The sequence below is a fragment of the Bombus vancouverensis genome, unplaced genomic scaffold (assembly GCF_051014615.1).
Source record: "Bombus vancouverensis nearcticus unplaced genomic scaffold, iyBomVanc1_principal scaffold0070, whole genome shotgun sequence".
In the NCBI taxonomy this organism is placed as follows: Eukaryota; Metazoa; Arthropoda; class Insecta; order Hymenoptera; family Apidae; genus Bombus; species Bombus vancouverensis.
Window position 1 is genome coordinate 174,573 of NW_027468961.1, and position 17,927 is coordinate 192,499.

The 17,927-nt window shown below is 41.7% G+C and overlaps 1 long non-coding RNA gene across 2 annotated transcripts; it reads left to right on the forward strand.

The window, feature by feature from the left end:
- The first annotated feature begins 1,811 nt into the window (after nucleotides 1-1,811).
- LOC143304990 (uncharacterized) lies at nucleotides 1,812-2,908 on the forward strand. 2 transcript variants are annotated; one of them, XR_013061664.1, is made up of 3 exons: nucleotides 1,812-2,112; nucleotides 2,234-2,316; nucleotides 2,611-2,908. It is a non-coding gene; the product is annotated as an uncharacterized LOC143304990 (long non-coding RNA). The 2 variants fall into 2 exon arrangements; XR_013061663.1 differs by having other exon boundaries at nucleotides 1,813-2,316.
- Nucleotides 2,909-17,927: the final 15,019 nt, after the last annotated feature.

Genomic DNA, 17,927 nt, shown 5'->3' on the forward strand with positions numbered 1-17,927 from the left:
CATTTCATCTCCGACATATATATATATATATATATTTATGTTGTGTGTCATTTTAATATGGCTAATGTTTTGTAATTCTTCGATTGCGTTATTTATTGTTTTGAGTAGTTTATTTTATAGAGTATTCGATAATATAAAACATACGCGCACACATACATATATATATATATATATATATATATATATATACACGTATTCATATGCATATTTCTCCTGGCAGTGTAGTATTCATACGAAATGAAATGTCAATTATTTATTTATCCTTTACCGGAATGTAGGCTAGTTTTAAGTATGTATCTTAGATTATCGATTTGAATCAATAATGTAGAATGCGCATACATTAATAGTAGTTTAGTTTAGAATATAATTTATATATTTATATATAGACATGCATGTTCCGTAATATAGTTCTTATTTTATAATTCTTTACCGGAATGTAGGCTAGTTTTAAGTATGTATCTAAGATTATCAGTTTGATAGAATTCGCACACATATATATATTTCTGACAATGTAACCTTCATTTCTTTAATAATACAATATTGTATGTTTTATGTATTCGTTAAACTATTAGTTTTTGACTTCATGTATACTTATATTTCATAAATTGATAATATTGTATTTATTGCATAGTATTGGAAGCACTGTCTCTAATATTTACTAGGTTATTACATGTTCGGCATATATGTTTATACTTATATGTAACTCTCCAAATTGATTGATTGAAATATATTTATATATATATATATTCCTGGCGTTTCAATTATTTTCCCCTTTTGTAGTTATTCTTATTTCCTGGTTTATTTAGAATTGTGTGTATATGTATTTTGTTTATTGGTTGGATCCGTCAATCGCCCTCGTTTTGTTAATCCTTCCTTTTGTTTCGTAGTGCCGTGTGTTCGTTTGTGCATTCAAATCCTTATTCGCGTGTTTTGTATAGAATGGTTTTCTTGTTCTTGTTACGGCGCGTGCGGAGCGCGGGACGTGACACCCCCGCCCTTGGAGTTCAAATTTCCAAAGGAAATTTGACTGATGGTATCTCTGAGTTCGCTCAAGGCGGACGTAGATGTCGTTGGTAGTTGAGTGACTACCGGTGTTATCGATATCCCTTGAGGTTGTGCAGTTTGATCATCGATATTTCGTCTTCTTTTGAGGTATAGTAGCGGGTGGGTGACTGAGCCGCATATTGCTCCTAATAGGGCGATTCCGCATTCGTAAGTTTCACGTAACTGGTATCCGTGTGCGGCTATATATATTATTGTCTTGATTAGTTTAAATATTGCGAGTATTCCAAATATTGCTGCACTGACAGTTCCAAAATCCATAAAACCAGTCCATAAGCTTGATACGGTATTTTTCGCTATTGTCGTTAATGTGTTTTGTCCATCATTCCCAGGATGTTTACTGTTCCAGGGACGATTGTTTTTCCTGTTGCTCCTCTGGCCAATGCGTTCAAGACTGCAGATTTTCTGCCGCGAACATGACGTGGTCCCGTAGTGCATCGAGGTCTTTTGGGTATACATTCCGCTCGTGGCCAACGACGATGGTGCTGAATATCGCCACGTTTGGCGCACGTCCGGGCGGAGTTCCTGTGGTGCGATTCCTTTGCCAAACGGGTAGTTCCGAGTAGCATTTTGTTGTATGTCGTACCTTTACTTGTACCGGAATGCATTTGACTATATGGACCGCTTCTCCTGCGATCAAAGCCATGTGTCCTGGGTTTTGATTATGGTGTATGCAAATTCGTCGGGCGGTAAGTTTGCCAAGCTTAAAGCGTTCTCTATTAGTTTCTTCTGTGTGGTGTATCTTTGTGTCAGTGTATCATGGTATAATGTTTTCATTTCTCGAGTTTATCAGAAATAGGAATAACCTTTTATAGAAAAAGAAAATTTTATATTTATATATATTTGTTAAGGAAATTCGAGGATATGGGAATACAAATTATTGCCTACATTTCCCACACAACAGTTATACATCTATATTACTCTCTGAAGAACGTCTTGCACGCACGCTGGTCGCCAACCGACTATCCTAGATTCTTCTAACATCTGGCAACAGTCTTTTGTCTCCACTAAGACCTTGACGCCCTCTGGCCCTTACACACACACTCTCATGTACAGTGTAAATGTATCACTTCCCTAACAACGTTATATTTTTTTTCTTTCCTTTTTTCTTCTTCCCCTTTTCCTTTTTTTTTTGTTTCTTTTTATTGTTAAAACCTTTGTTTTATTTTAGGTTTTACGTACTTGTTATCAGTGAAAATAAATATTATGAATACTACTTGGATTGTAATTATATACATATATGCGTACGTATTGGTAAGTAGTATAAATGAGATTTGTTTTATTGTTATAAATATATAAGTATATATCATCAATAGGAACAAATATCACAAATGTACCTTGTTTTCGGGTATATATATATATATATATATATATATATATATGTGCGTGCAATGGTAAATATGACGGCTTATTTTTATGAGTCACTTGCATTATCAATGGAAGTGAATGTTATAAATACCGCCTACTTTACAACATGCGTGTATATATATATAGTGGTGAACATAAGTGAAAATTATATGCATAGTTATAAATGTTGTTTGTTTACAGGTGGATAGCATCAGTGTTTGGTTTCGTGAGTGGCGTACAAATACTTTACAGTTCCACTGTGTGGATTGCTATTCATGTTCTTCCATCCGTCGTTCAGAAAATGGTTGATGAGTTCGCCATCAGTTCTGTACACACATATAAAAATAGTTAATGTATATATGTAGTATCGTGAGTGAGAGGCCTGGGAGTTGGCGGGTGAACCGCGTGGAATGTCGCGAGAGCCGAGGCGTTTGTTTTTGATCGCGTAGTTTTGGAAAGAGGAGACCTACGTGATCTTGGCCACGAGCGGTTGCCAAGGGACGGGAGAAAAGGAATCAACAAACGGAGTTTGCGAGTGGCGTTGTCGAGAGAGTGTTGATTGCATTTTGTGAAAGTCGAGTCGTTATCTAATTATTTAGTTGTGCTGTTTTCTGTACGTTTGGTGTGAATAGTTCAGGTTGAACAACAATCGTCTTTTTCTGTCCGATTAACATCTGTATCATCCATTCCTTGTAAATATATTATATCACGATATTACATTTTTGGGGGCTCGTCCGGGATTGGACAAGACAGAAAACGAAACGGTTTAACAGAGCTATTCGAGCTAGTTGTGAATTTACCGGTACGCGGTGCGATAAAAGACGATATCGTTGACTGTTTAAGTTTGTGTAGTGTGAAAAATGGCAAACGTCGGGGACGAACGATTGTCGGGTGAAGAGGGTTCGACGCTGGAGGAGCTGAGGAGTAAGCTCGCGCGAATGAACCTCCCTATATCTGGTGCGAGGTCAGTGCTGATTGCAAGGCTGAATCGGGCGTGTAGGGCTGGACAATCGTATCCTAAGGGATCGACGGGCGGTGAAGAGCTAACCGGTCAACGAGATTTAGGAAATGTACAGAGAGCTGAGCGTGATTGTAACGAAGATGAAAATTTTGAGAAAATGAATACGAAGGAGTTGAAGGAGCGCCTCGCTAGTTTGGGTTTAAAAACGACGGGAAGAAAAGTAGAATTACGCGCACGGCTTCAAGCGGCCATGGATGGTAATGACATAACGTCGGAAGAAGAAAGCGACGACGAAAGTGAGTATGAAGATGACAAAAAAGACGCAGGAGGATACAAGAGAGGTACGCGAAGGGTGTATCAGGACCGTGATGAATATTGTCGAAGGGCATGTGTTGGTTCGACACTGAGTTTTAGAGACGTCGAAGATGCATTAGAGTCGTTTAGTGGCAACAAAGGTGAAAATGTCGAACGATGGTTCGAGTCGTTCGAGGAAGTCGCTGATACGTGCATGTGGTCGGATGGGCAGAAGGCAGTCTACGCGAGGAAGCTGCTGAAGGGATCAGCGAAAATATTTGCGAGCTTCGAGTGTCATGCCAGGACTTGGCATGAGTTGAAGAGGGGGCTAGTGAAAGAATTTTCGAGGAAAGTCAACAGTAGGCAAGTACATCAGAAACTTGAAGAAACAAAAAAGGAGAGTGATGAAGCATGTTTGGCTTACATGTACCGCATGCTCGAAATAGCCAACCATGTGGACATAGAGGAGGAAGCAAAGGTGGAATACATCGTGGATGGAATAATAGACGACGAGAACAATAAGGCTATATTGTACGGCGCTACATCAATCAAAGAGTTGAGGAAGAGGTTAGTGATGTACGAAGAGCAGAAGAGTCGCAGAATAAAGTCGATTGTGAAGCCGGCTAAAACCCAGAAGAACGGGAAGCCCAGTCAATCTGTAGATGCAATGAAGAAAAGAAGATGCTTCATTTGCGGTAGTGAGGATCATGTAAGTGTTATGTGTCCGGAGAGGGGAGAAGGTGTTAGGTGTTCCGAGTGCAGCGGATTTGGACATATTGCAGCGAGGTGTACGGCACGACCGAAAGAGACTTGCGTAGTGTCAAGATCCGAAAAGGGGAAGTATGTGAAGGAAGTGGCGATAGATGATTGTAGGTTTGTGGCACTAGTGGATACGGGTAGTGATCTCACGTTCATTCGATCAGACGAGTATGCGAGGTTAGGGTCACCACCCCTAGGTAAATGCACGCTTAAGTTCGACGGTGTTGGTTCCGCTGGCAATGAGACCTGGGGTGAATTCACCAAGGTAATGACGGTTGATGGGTGTAAACTGCCAATCACTTTGCACGTTGTTTCAAACAAAATATTGACGAAGCACGGCCTGTTGTTAGGCACTGATTTTCTGGATCAGGTAGAGTTACGGGTTAAACGAGGCGAAGTGACTTTCTTGCGGCTTGACGAACAGACTAACAAAGACATGCCGGATGTGTTTAGAGTTAACGTGGTAGAACAGACCGACGAAACAGACCTAACACACGTACGGGAACCGCATTATCGTGAAGCGATTCGCGATATCGTTAGGGGGTATAGGCCGGAGAAAAAGCGGGACGTTGGGATAACGGCAAAAATCGTTTTAAAGAGTGACAAACCTGTGGTTCGAAGGCCGCGAAGATTGGCGCCTTCGGAGAAAAAAGAGCTGGACGAGTTGATGGAATTATGGACAAATGAAGGCACAATAAAACCGTCAAACTCAGAATATGCAAGTCCCATAGTTGTAGTTAGAAAGAAAGATGGTTCTATCAGAGTCTGTGTTGATTTTCGCGAGCTTAATGAACTTATTGAGTGTCCACATTTCCCATTGCCTTTAATTGATGATATTTTAGATGCATTGCAAGGTACTCAGTTTTTCACAACGTTGGATTTAAAGAATGGTTTTTTTCACGTGTGTTTAGACAAAGACAGCCGAAAATATACATCTTTCGTTACGCCATCGGGGCAATATGAATTTTTGAAGTTGCCGTTTGGTTTAAAGATTTCACCCATTGTGTTTCAGAAGTATATTTCGATGATCTTTAAGGAACTAGTAGGTAAAGGTATTGTTATCGTGTATATGGATGACATTATTATTCTTGCAAAGAATTTAGAGGAGGCGTGGGAACGTTTGCAAATGGTCATAGAGTTAGCTGAGCAGTATGGGCTAATTATAAACTGGGGAAAATGTCGTTTTCTGCAGCAGGAAATTGAATATTTGGGGTATATAGTCTCAAAAAATACCATAAGGCCGTCTACACATAAAACTAGGGCAGTAGCAAACTTTCCCAAGCCAACATCTGTTAAAAAGGTTCAGAGTTTTTTGGGACTTACGGGGTACTTTCGAAAATTTATTAGGGGATACGCGAAGATTGCTAAGCCTTTGACGGATTTGTTGAAAAAGGAGGTAAAATTTCAGTTCGGCGATCGAGAAGTAGAGGCCTTTGAAATCTTGAAAACAGCGCTTGTCAACGAACCAGTGTTAAAGTTGTATAGAATGGGCGCGGAGACTGAGTTGCATACAGACGCGTCCGCAGAGGGTTACGGAGCAATTTTAATGCAACTAGATCTGGACGATGGAAAATTCCATCCGGTCTACTTTGCCAGCGGAAAAACAACTCTCGCCGAGGCAAAGTACACCAGTTACGAACTGGAAGTACTAGCAATTGTAAAAGCGTTGAACAAGTTTAGAATATATCTGTTAGGTATGCCGTTTACTATCGTCACGGATTGCCAAGCGTTTGCTATGACAATGAAAAAGAAAGATTTGTGTGTGCGTGTAGCCAGATGGGCCTTGTTACTAGACGAGTTTAAGTATCAGGTGTGTCATAGGCCAGGTAAAAGCACGCAGCATGTGGATGCTCTGAGTAGAACCCCCCTGCCGAGCACTATGTATGTAACGGAAAGTGAAGACGGGCTGATTGCACGGTTGAGAAGTGCACAGAACAAGGACGTTGAAGTCCGTAGGATTTTAGACGCCGCAACGTGCAATCAGGTCGATGGGTATGTAATAAGGAACAATATTTTGTATAAAGAGTGTAAGGATGATGTGTTAATAGTAGTACCGAAGGCTATGCAGGTTCAGGTAGTCAGGCAGGCGCACGAGCGTGGGCATTTTGGGGTCACCAAAACAGAAGCTATAGTCAAGAAGGACTTTTGGTTTAAGGGGCTACGTGAAAAGGTCGAGCATGTGGTATCTAACTGTCTCGATTGTATCCTAGCCGAACGAAAATTGGGCAAGCAAGAGGGATATCTAAATCCGTTAGACAAAGGTGACACACCGTTAGACACTTACCATATTGACCATGCGGGCCCTATGACAGCTACAAAGAAAAGATACGCACACATCTTTGTAGTAGTGGATGCGTTCACGAAGTTTACGTGGCTTTATCCTACTAGATCTACTGATACCGCGGATGTTATCGATCGACTGAAGAAGCAAGCGGCTGTTTTTGGGAACCCACGACGAATTATCTCTGATCGGGGAACAGCGTTCACATCCAACGCGTTCCAAGAGTATTGCGAAGAGGAAAATATAAAGCATTTATTAGTCACGACGGGGGCGCCGAGGGGGAACGGGCAGGTAGAGAGGGTAAACAGGACACTCATACCTTTACTAAGTAAACTGACTGCCCCTAAACCCGATGATTGGTATAAACATGTCGACCAAGTACAGAAATACCTGAATTTTACATTAAACAGGAGCACGGGAAAAACTCCTTTCCAGCTACTTGTCGGGGTCGAGATGCAAACTAAAGAAGACCCACAGATCCGAAAATTGGTTGAAGAAGAATGGGTGGTGGAAAATTGCTGCTACTCAAGAGGAAAATCGGAGGCACTACAACAAAAGAAGAAAAGGTGCGAAACAGTACCTAAGTGGAGAGTTGGTGGCCATAAAGAGAACGCAGTTTGGCCCAGGATTAAAACTGGAAGGAAGATTTTTGGGTCCGTACCGGATAGTGCGAGCAATGCGGAATGATCGCTACATTGTGGAGAAGGTAGGAGAGCATGAGGGGCCAAAACGGTCATCAACTACTGCTGATTTTATGAAACCTTGGGTCATAAACGCCGAAAGTGACGCATCTGATGACAGCGAGATAGAAGGCAACATCTGAGGGCAGATGTTATTGCAGAATGGCAGAGTGTAGTATCGTGAGTGAGAGGCCAGGGAGTTGGCGGGTGAACCGCGTGGAATGTCGCGAGAGCCGAGGCGATTGTTTTTGATCGCGTAGTTTTGGAAAGAGGAGACCTACGTGATCTTGGCCACGAGCGGTTGCCAAGGGACGGGAGAAAAGGAATCAACAAACGGAGTTTGCGAGTGGCGTTGCCGAGAGAGTGTTGATTGCATTTTGTGAAAGTCGAGTCGTTATCTAATTATTTAGTTGTGCTGTTTTCTGTACGTTTGGTGTGAATAGTTCAGGTTGAACAACAATCGTCTTTTTCTCTCCGATTAACATCTGTATCATCCATTCCTTGTAAATATATTATATCACGATATTACATTTTTGGGGGCTCGTCCGGGATTGGACAAGACAGAAAACGAAACGGTTTAACAGAGCTATTCGAGCTAGTTGTGAATTTACCGGTACGCGGTGCGATAAAAGACGATATCGTTGACTGTTTAAGTTTGTGTAGTGTGAAAAATGGCAAACGTCGGGGACGAACGATTGTCGGGTGAAGAGGGTTCGACGCTGGAGGAGCTGAGGAGTAAGCTCGCGCGAATGAACCTCCCTATATCTGGTGCGAGGTCAGTGCTGATTGCAAGGCTGAATCGGGCGTGTAGGGCTGGACAATCGTATCCTAAGGGATCGACGGGCGGTGAAGAGCTAACCGGTCAACGAGATTTAGGATATGTACAGAGAGCTGAGCGTGATTGTAACGAAGATGAAAATTTTGAGAAAATGAATACGAAGGAGTTGAAGGAGCGCCTCGCTAGTTTGGGTTTAAAAACGACGGGAAGAAAAGTAGAATTACGCGCACGGCTACAAGCGGCCATGGATGGTAATGACATATCGTCGGAAGAAGAAAGCGACGACGAAAGTGAGTATGAAGATGACAAAAAAGACGCAAGAGGATACAAGAGAGGTACGCGAAGGGTGTATCAGGACCGTGATGAATATTGTCGAAGGGCATGTGTTGGTTCGACACTGAGTTTTAGAGACGTCGAAGATGCATTAGAGTCGTTTAGTGGCAACAAAGGTGAAAATGTCGAACGATGGTTCGAGTCGTTCGAGGAAGTCGCTGATACGTGCATGTGGTCGGATGGGCAGAAGGCAGTCTACGCGAGGAAGCTGCTGAAGGGATCAGCGAAAATATTTGCGAGCTTCGAGTGTCATGCCAGGACTTGGCATGAGTTGAAGAGGGGGCTAGTGAAAGAATTTTCGAGGAAGGTCAACAGTAGGCAAGTACATCAGAAACTTGAAGAAACAAAAAAGGAGAGTGATGAAGCATGTTTGGCTTACATGTACCGCATGCTCGAAATAGCCAACCATGTGGACATAGAGGAGGAAGCAAAGGTGGAATACATCGTGGATGGAATAATAGACGACGAGAACAATAAGGCTATATTGTACGGCGCTACATCAATCAAAGAGTTGAGGAAGAGGTTAGTGATGTACGAAGAGCAGAAGAGTCGCAGAGTAAAGTCGATTGTGAAGCCGGCTAAAACCCAGAAGAACGGGAAGCCCAGTCAATCTGTAGATGCAATGAAGAAAAGAAGATGCTTCATTTGCGGTAGTGAGGATCATGTAAGTGTTATGTGTCCGGAGAGGGGAGAAGGTGTTAGGTGTTCCGAGTGCAGCGGATTTGGACATATTGCAGCGAGGTGTACGGCACGACCGAAAGAGACTTGCGTAGTGTCAAGATCCGAAAAGGGGAAGTATGTGAAGGAAGTGGCGATAGATGATTGTAGGTTTGTGGCACTAGTGGATACGGGTAGTGATCTCACGTTCATTCGATCAGACGAGTATGCGAGGTTAGGGTCACCACCCCTAGGTAAATGCACGCTTAAGTTCGACGGTGTTGGTTCCGCTGGCAATGAGACCTGGGGTGAATTCACCAAGGTAATGACGGTTGATGGGTGTAAACTGCCAATCACTTTGCACGTTGTTTCAAACAAAATATTGACGAAGCACGGCCTGTTGTTAGGCACTGATTTTCTGGATCAGGTAGAGTTACGGGTTAAACGAGGCGAAGTGACTTTCTTGCGGCTTGACGAACAGACTAACAAAGACGTGCCGGATGTGTTTAGAGTTAACGTGGTAGAACAGACCGACGAAACAGACCTAACACACGTACGGGAACCGCATTATCGTGAAGCGATTCGCGATATCGTTAGGGGGTATAGGCCGGAGAAAAAGCGGGACGTTGGGATAACGGCAAAAATCGTTTTAAAGAGTGACAAACCTGTGGTTCGAAGGCCGCGAAGATTGGCGCCTTCGGAGAAAAAAGAGGTGGACGAGTTGATGGAATTATGGACAAATGAAGGCACAATAAAACCGTCAAACTCAGAATATGCAAGTCCCATAGTTGTAGTTAGAAAGAAAGATGGTTCTATCAGAGTCTGTGTTGATTTTCGCGAGCTTAATGAACTTATTGAGTGTCCACATTTCCCATTGCCTTTAATTGATGATATTTTAGATGCATTGCAAGGTACTCAGTTTTTCACAACGTTGGATTTAAAGAATGGTTTTTTTCACGTGTGTTTAGACAAAGACAGCCGAAAATATACATCTTTCGTTACGCCATCGGGGCAATATGAATTTTTGAAGTTGCCGTTTGGTTTAAAGATTTCACCCATTGTGTTTCAGAAGTATATTTCGATGATCTTTAAGGAACTAGTAGGTAAAGGTATTGTTATCGTGTATATGGATGACATTATTATTCTTGCAAAGAATTTAGAGGAGGCGTGGAAACGTTTGCAAATGGTCATAGAGTTAGCTGAGCAGTATGGGCTAATTATAAACTGGGGAAAATGTCGTTTTCTGCAGCAGGAAATTGAATATTTGGGGTATATAGTCTCAAAAAATACCATAAGGCCGTCTACACATAAAACTAGGGCAGTAGCAAACTTTCCCAAGCCAACATCTGTTAAAAAGGTTCAGAGTTTTTTGGGACTTACGGGGTACTTTCGAAAATTTATTAGGGGATACGCGAAGATTGCTAAGCCTTTGACGGATTTGTTGAAAAAGGAGGTAAAATTTCAGTTCGGCGATCGAGAAGTAGAGGCCTTTGAAATCTTGAAAACAGCGCTTGTCAACGAACCAGTGTTAAAGTTGTATAGAATGGGCGCGGAGACTGAGTTGCATACAGACGCGTCCGCAGAGGGTTACGGAGCAATTTTAATGCAACTAGATCTGGACGATGGAAAATTCCAGCCGGTCTACTTTGCCAGCGGAAAAACAACTCTCGCCGAGGCAAAGTACACCAGTTACGAACTGGAAGTACTAGCAATTGTAAAAGCGTTGAACAAGTTTAGAATATATCTGTTAGGTATGCCGTTTACTATCGTCACGGATTGCCAAGCGCTTGCTATGACAATGAAAAAGAAAGATTTGTGTGTGCGTGTAGCCAGATGGGCCTTGTTACTAGACGAGTTTAAGTATCAGGTGTGTCATAGGCCAGGTAAAAGCACGCAGCATGTGGATGCTCTGAGTAGAACCCCCCTGCCGAGCACTATGTATGTAACGGAAAGTGAAGACGGGCTGATTGCACGGTTGAGAAGTGCACAGAACAAGGACGTTGAAGTCCGTAGGATTTTAGACGCCGCAACGTGCAATCAGGTCGATGGGTATGTAATAAGGAACAATATTTTGTATAAAGAGTGTAAGGATGATGTGTTAATAGTAGTACCGAAGGCTATGCAGGTTCAGGTAGTCAGGCAGGCGCACGAGCGTGGGCATTTTGGGGTCACCAAAACAGAAGCTATAGTCAAGAAGGACTTTTGGTTTAAGGGGCTACGTGAAAAGGTCGAGCATGTGGTATCTAACTGTCTCGATTGTATCCTAGCCGAACGAAAATTGGGCAAGCAAGAGGGATATCTAAATCCGTTAGACAAAGGTGACACACCGTTAGACACTTACCATATTGACCATGCGGGCCCTATGACAGCTACAAAGAAAAGATACGCACACATCTTTGTAGTAGTGGATGCGTTCACGAAGTTTACGTGGCTTTATCCTACTAGATCTACTGATACCGCGGATGTTATCGATCGACTGAAGAAGCAAGCGGCTGTTTTTGGGAACCCACGACGAATTATCTCTGATCGGGGAACAGCGTTCACATCCAACGCGTTCCAAGAGTATTGCGAAGAGGAAAATATAAAGCATTTATTAGTCACGACGGGGGCGCCGAGGGGGAACGGGCAGGTAGAGAGGGTAAACAGGACACTCATACCTTTACTAAGTAAACTGACTGCCCCTAAACCCGATGATTGGTATAAACATGTCGACCAAGTACAGAAATACCTGAATTTTACATTAAACAGGAGCACGGGAAAAACTCCTTTCCAGCTACTTGTCGGGGTCGAGATGCAAACTAAAGATGACCCACAGATCCGAAAATTGGTTGAAGAAGAATGGGTGGTGGAAAATTGCTGCTACTCAAGAGGAAAATCGGAGGCACTACAACAAAAGAAGAAAAGGTGCGAAACAGTACCTAAGTGGAGAGTTGGTGGCCATAAAGAGAACGCAGTTTGGCCCAGGATTAAAACTGGAAGGAAGATTTTTGGGTCCGTACCGGATAGTGCGAGCAATGCGGAATGATCGCTACATTGTGGAGAAGGTAGGAGAGCATGAGGGGCCAAAACGGTCATCAACTACTGCTGATTTTATGAAACCTTGGGTCATAAACGCCGAAAGTGACGCATCTGATGACAGCGAGATAGAAGGCAACATCTGAGGGCAGATGTTATTGCAGAATGGCAGAGTGTAGTATCGTGAGTGAGAGGCCTGGGAGTTGGCGGGTGAACCGCGTGGAATGTCGCGAGAGCCGAGGCGATTGTTTTTGATCGCGTAGTTTTGGAAAGAGGAGACCTACGTGATCTTGGCCACGAGCGGTTGCCAAGGGACGGGAGAAAAGGAATCAACAAACGGAGTTTGCGAGTGGCGTTGCCGAGAGAGTGTTGATTGCATTTTGTGAAAGTCGAGTCGTTATCTAATTATTTAGTTGTGCTGTTTTCTGTACGTTTGGTGTGAATAGTTCAGGTTGAACAACAATCGTCTTTTTCTGTCCGATTAACATCTGTATCATCCATTCCTTGTAAATATATTATATCACGATATTACATATATATATTATTTATTTTTTTTTTATATATATAATTTTCGTTTGGATCTGTTCCTTTGTACGAATACTGTATCCCTGTATATAATATAATATATATAATATGTTATAATTATGTTAGTTGTTATTTATTATATGTAGTTTCCTTAACTCTCTCCCCCTTTTTCTTGTTTTTTTTTTTTTTTTATTAGTACCTAACATTGCTATTATGATGCTGTATTGTATTGCATTGGCTGTTATTTGTATGTGCGCGCGACGAATTTTTCAACATGGTCGCTCGCGTGTCTCTTTGGTATGGCGCTGGTTTAATGTCAACAGTAACGTGTTGCTGAAATAACTAATTAATTGTTAATCACTATAATTTTATTTAGTAGTGTTTTGTAATATTGTTTTGTGTTTCATGATATTGTGTGTGTCAATACCGTGTGCTACTTTAATGCGATAGCATGGATTGTATTGTTACCGAATTTCAATAGTCATTGTTTCGATTATACGTGACTTGCATTTATGTAAGTCTCGTTTAATTTAGTTAATGTTTTGTGTATTGTGTTACCAGTTATTTCGTGTAGCATAACTTTATTCCTTTGCACCGAGTTCAGTCATGTCTTGTCGTTAATATTTAGTTAGTCTATCTTGATTAATATATATATTTAACAAATATTTAAGAAACAATGGCGAGTGTAGTGGAATCGTTGGACGAAGAAATGGTTTTGATATTGTCGGAAAAGCGTAAAGCATGGGATGCGAACTTTCGCGATATGAGTGCAAAACTCGCCGAATTACAAAGCGGCTTATTCGAACTTAAAACAAAACAAGAACCTAAAACACCCGTATCGCCGCCGACAACGCAACAAGAGACGGTCCAGCCGAGTGGACATACCCAGCCAATTAAGCTAAAAGATGCGATCGAATCGGTGCCAGTGTTTGACGGATATCGACCATCGGTATTCCACTTTTTAAGAGTTTGTGAACGCGCGCGAAATATGATTCCCAGATATCAAGAACCTCAATTGGTAAAATTGTTAGTAAATAAGCTCCGTGGACACGCGCTCCTCGCCATCGAAGACACAGAATTAATGAGTCTAAACGATTTCGGAAACAAATTAAAGGATCTATTCGGCCCAAAGAAATTTCTTAACGAATATAAAGGGGAATTAGGAACGATATTTCAACGACCCGGGGAAGGCATATTACATTATATGGATCGCGTTAGAAATCTTAGATTAGCAATAATGGACGGAGAAAGAGGCGACTACGGCATCATATCCCCCGATATCCAAGATACTATAGATTGGGAAACGAAAGAAGCTTTCGTTAAAGGACTTCCGAACGAGGTATATGTGCGAGTAAAAATAGCAGGGTACCATACTTTAGAAGATGCGTATCGTCAAGCCGTCAAAGCAACACACGAATTGAAACAAATAACCGATAGAACGCGACCCCAACGACCGACACCCTCGAACTATTACAGACGCGACAACGCACATCCTTCGAACACTAACAACAATATCAGGAACAACCGCCAAGATCGAAGATCGCTACCTCCATCGCAGAATTTTTTGAATTCTACAAGACAAAATATCACGTGTAACTATTGCAAAAAACCCGGGCATCTAGTGAAAGACTGTTACAAATTTAAAGCCCGAGTAGATGCCGGATTAATCGTACCCTATGCTTCGAGACCATCGGGAAACCAAACACGTCCTTCGGGAGAATGGGGCGAGCCACGAAGGAACGATACGCCGAATCGCCCAAGAGTACAGGCGGCAACCAGGCGACCGGCGCCGACGGCAACAAACACAACAAGGACAGCCATCCCCGCGAGATCGACTCCACCACCCATAACGAGAGACAGAGCGAACGCAATGCCGACCATAAGATCGAACGAACAACCACTAAATATTGTGGGGGAGTCATCCCACAACCAAACGAGGTCACAGACAGAGAATCCAGAATCTCAAGGCAAAAGGAAAAGAGTGAAGCACAAGCAACCGGCGAAGGAAAATCATCAGGAGTTGAATTCAGATTCGGAAGGCGACCTCTCCGAATTATTTCAATAAAATTTAACGATTCCCCAACGACCCCAACTGCACGAATAGTTTCCCCAGATCTAAAGACTAAGACGAGTTTATTATTAGACTCTGGATCGGAAATCAACATTATCAAGAAACCTGCTATACTCGATTCAGCCATCATCGACGAAAAGGAATCAATCGAAGTGCGAGGAATTACGGCAACGAGCCTGGTCTTCTTAGGGCAGACGGTAATACAGATTGCGGGCCATCCGGTTGTTTTTCATGTAGTCGATGATTCATTGCTAATCGATCAAGACGGAATCCTAGGATCCGAATTTTTTGCAGGTTGTAAGGCTCGTTTAGATTATGAGGGAAAACATATCAGATGGGGAAATATTTATATTCCCTTCGATACTAAAGAAAAAATAATTATACCGAAGCGAAGTTCAATAACGTGTTCGATTAATATCGCTAATCCAGAGATAAAAGAGGGATTTATTCCAAGAATCGAGCCGAACAAGGGAATCTATCTTGGTAATGCAGTTGTGAGGAATCATAAAGGAAAAGGTTACATAAGAGTAATAAATACTACTTCGAGAGATTACGTATTTACAACACCAACGATGGTAATTAAAGAATTTGAAAATCCCCCCCCCCCCCCGCCCCCGCTTCCTAGGACAGCGTGCAATACAGTTCTAAGATCGGAGGAAAGTAGATACGATAAAATAAATGAGTTACTACGACTCGAACATTTGAACGAAGAAGAAAAGGAAAATGCTAAAAAATTGATTCGTAATAATCAAGATAGGTTTCATATTCCAGGAGATACATTGGAAGCAACCGAAGTTCTGGAACATAGGATAATTACAACGGATAATATACCCATCAATACTAAACAGTATCGATATCCACCAATACATCGAGAAGAAATAAATCGACAGGTCCAAGAACTACTAGATACGGACGTAGTGGAACCATCAATATCTCCATATAACTCCCCGTTATGGATTGTGCCCAAAAACCCGATTCGCAAGGAAATAAGCGCTGGAGATTAGTCATCGATTATAGAAAATTGAACGATAAAACGATTGGCGATGCCTTCCCACTACCCAACATTACAGAAATATTGGATCAATTAGGAAGTGCAAAATATTTTTCCACGTTTGACTTGGCATCGAGCTTTCACCAGATCCGTATGTCACAGGAAGATGCCCACAAAACTGCATTTTCGACACCATACGGGCATTTTCAATTCAAAAGAATGCCCTTTGGATTAAAAGATGCCCCAGCAACATTTCAACGTTTGATGAATTCAATATTATCTGGTCTGCAAGGAATAGAACTATTCGTCTATCTGGATGACATAGTGCTTTATTCCACGTCTCTCCAAGAACACGAAATTAAATTTAATAAATTAATGGAAAGACTGAGGAAAGCTAAATTACGATTACAACCTGATAAGTGCGAATTTTTACGACACGAGGTGAATTATTTAGGACATATAATTAGTGAGGATGGCGTGAAACCCGACCCAAAGAAAGTCGAAGCCGTATCAAAATTTCCACGACCAAAGAGGGCGAAAAATATCAAACAATTTCTGGGACTAGCAGGATATTACAGAAGATTTATACCCCGATTTCCCCAATGTCGCGAAACCATTGACACAACTATTAAAGAAAGACACTTCCTTTAAATGGACAGAAAATCAAGAAAACGCATTCAATAATTTAAAGACAGCGTTAGTGACGAAACCCATCCTGCAATATCCAGACTTTTCGAAACCCTTTAACCTTACTACAGAGGCATCAGGATATGCAATAAGCGGTGTACTGAGTCAAGGGCCAATCGGAAAGGATTTGCCGATTGCGTATGCCTCAAGGCTATTAAATCCCGCCGAACAAAACTACTCTACCATAGAAAAGGAGTGTCTGGCAATTGTTTACAGCGCAATGCACTTCCGACCGTATCTTTACGGAAGAAAGTTTACCATCGTAACCGATCATAAACCTTTAGTGTGGATGCATTCTATCAAAGATCCTACTTCAAGAATTTGGAAATGGAAATTAAAGTTATCGGACTTCGAATTTGATATTGTATACAAAGAAGGCAGGGCGAACGCAAACGCAGACGCATTATCTAGGAACCCTCCGGAAGTTTGTTTACCAATCAGAAAGAGAGAGGAAGTCTCACCGATTCGCTATCCTATCTCAAAAAGATTCGAAATAGATACGTCAACCGAAGACTCTCCCATATTCGAAGCTAAACCACACGTCTTGCCTCAATCCAGTGATTCTAAAAATCAAGGAAAGGGTTTTACCCGAAAACATTTTACAATAGAAGAAACCCCCATAAAATATTTAGACCAAGCATTAGCAGAAATCGATGTAAGTACAGATAGAGAAATAACCAATCGAGAAAAAGAAGGCACGGATACAACAAGCGAAAAAGAGACCTCCACTGTAATTCCAGAACTAATTCAACAACGAGAAAAGGACACGAGACCTACGATAATTGCGGAACTAAGAATTTCAGAAACCCGAGACTCAATTGCGAGAGTAAATGACCATAAAGTAGTATTTATAGATATACATGGCAATCCGATAGATAAAGGAGCCTTACAAATGAAGGAAACGGGAAAATTACCTCGTTATGAAGATTTAATGTTAGAAAAAGCAAGATTGAATTACGATTCTGGAAAATACATTGTATTCCTACCGATAAAGGAAAATAGAAATATTCCAATAACACCAGAAAATTTATTAAACTCGCTAAGATCTCTATTAGACGCAGTAAATGAAAAACAGTTAACTTCGTTCAGCATTAGCAAAGGAAACTTGGAGGAAATACCCTGGCGATATACAATCAGAAAATTAAAGGAAATATTTACGGAAAAAACCTTAACCATCACCATTTGCACTGGGGAAGTAATTACCCCATCTGTGGAAGCGCGGAACAACATAATACGAGAAAAACATGAATCAAGCGTAGCAGGACACAAAGGAATAACAAAAACTTATCAAAGAATACGACAACATTACTATTGGGAAAATATGAAAAAGGAAATTCAAGATTACGTAAGAACATGTAAGGAATGTCAATTGAAGAAACTCACAAGAATAAAAGCAAAGCAACCAATGGTACTTACAGACACACCAGGTAAAGCGTTCGATAAGGTTAGTATGGATATTATAGGTCCATTACCAAAAACCCAAAAG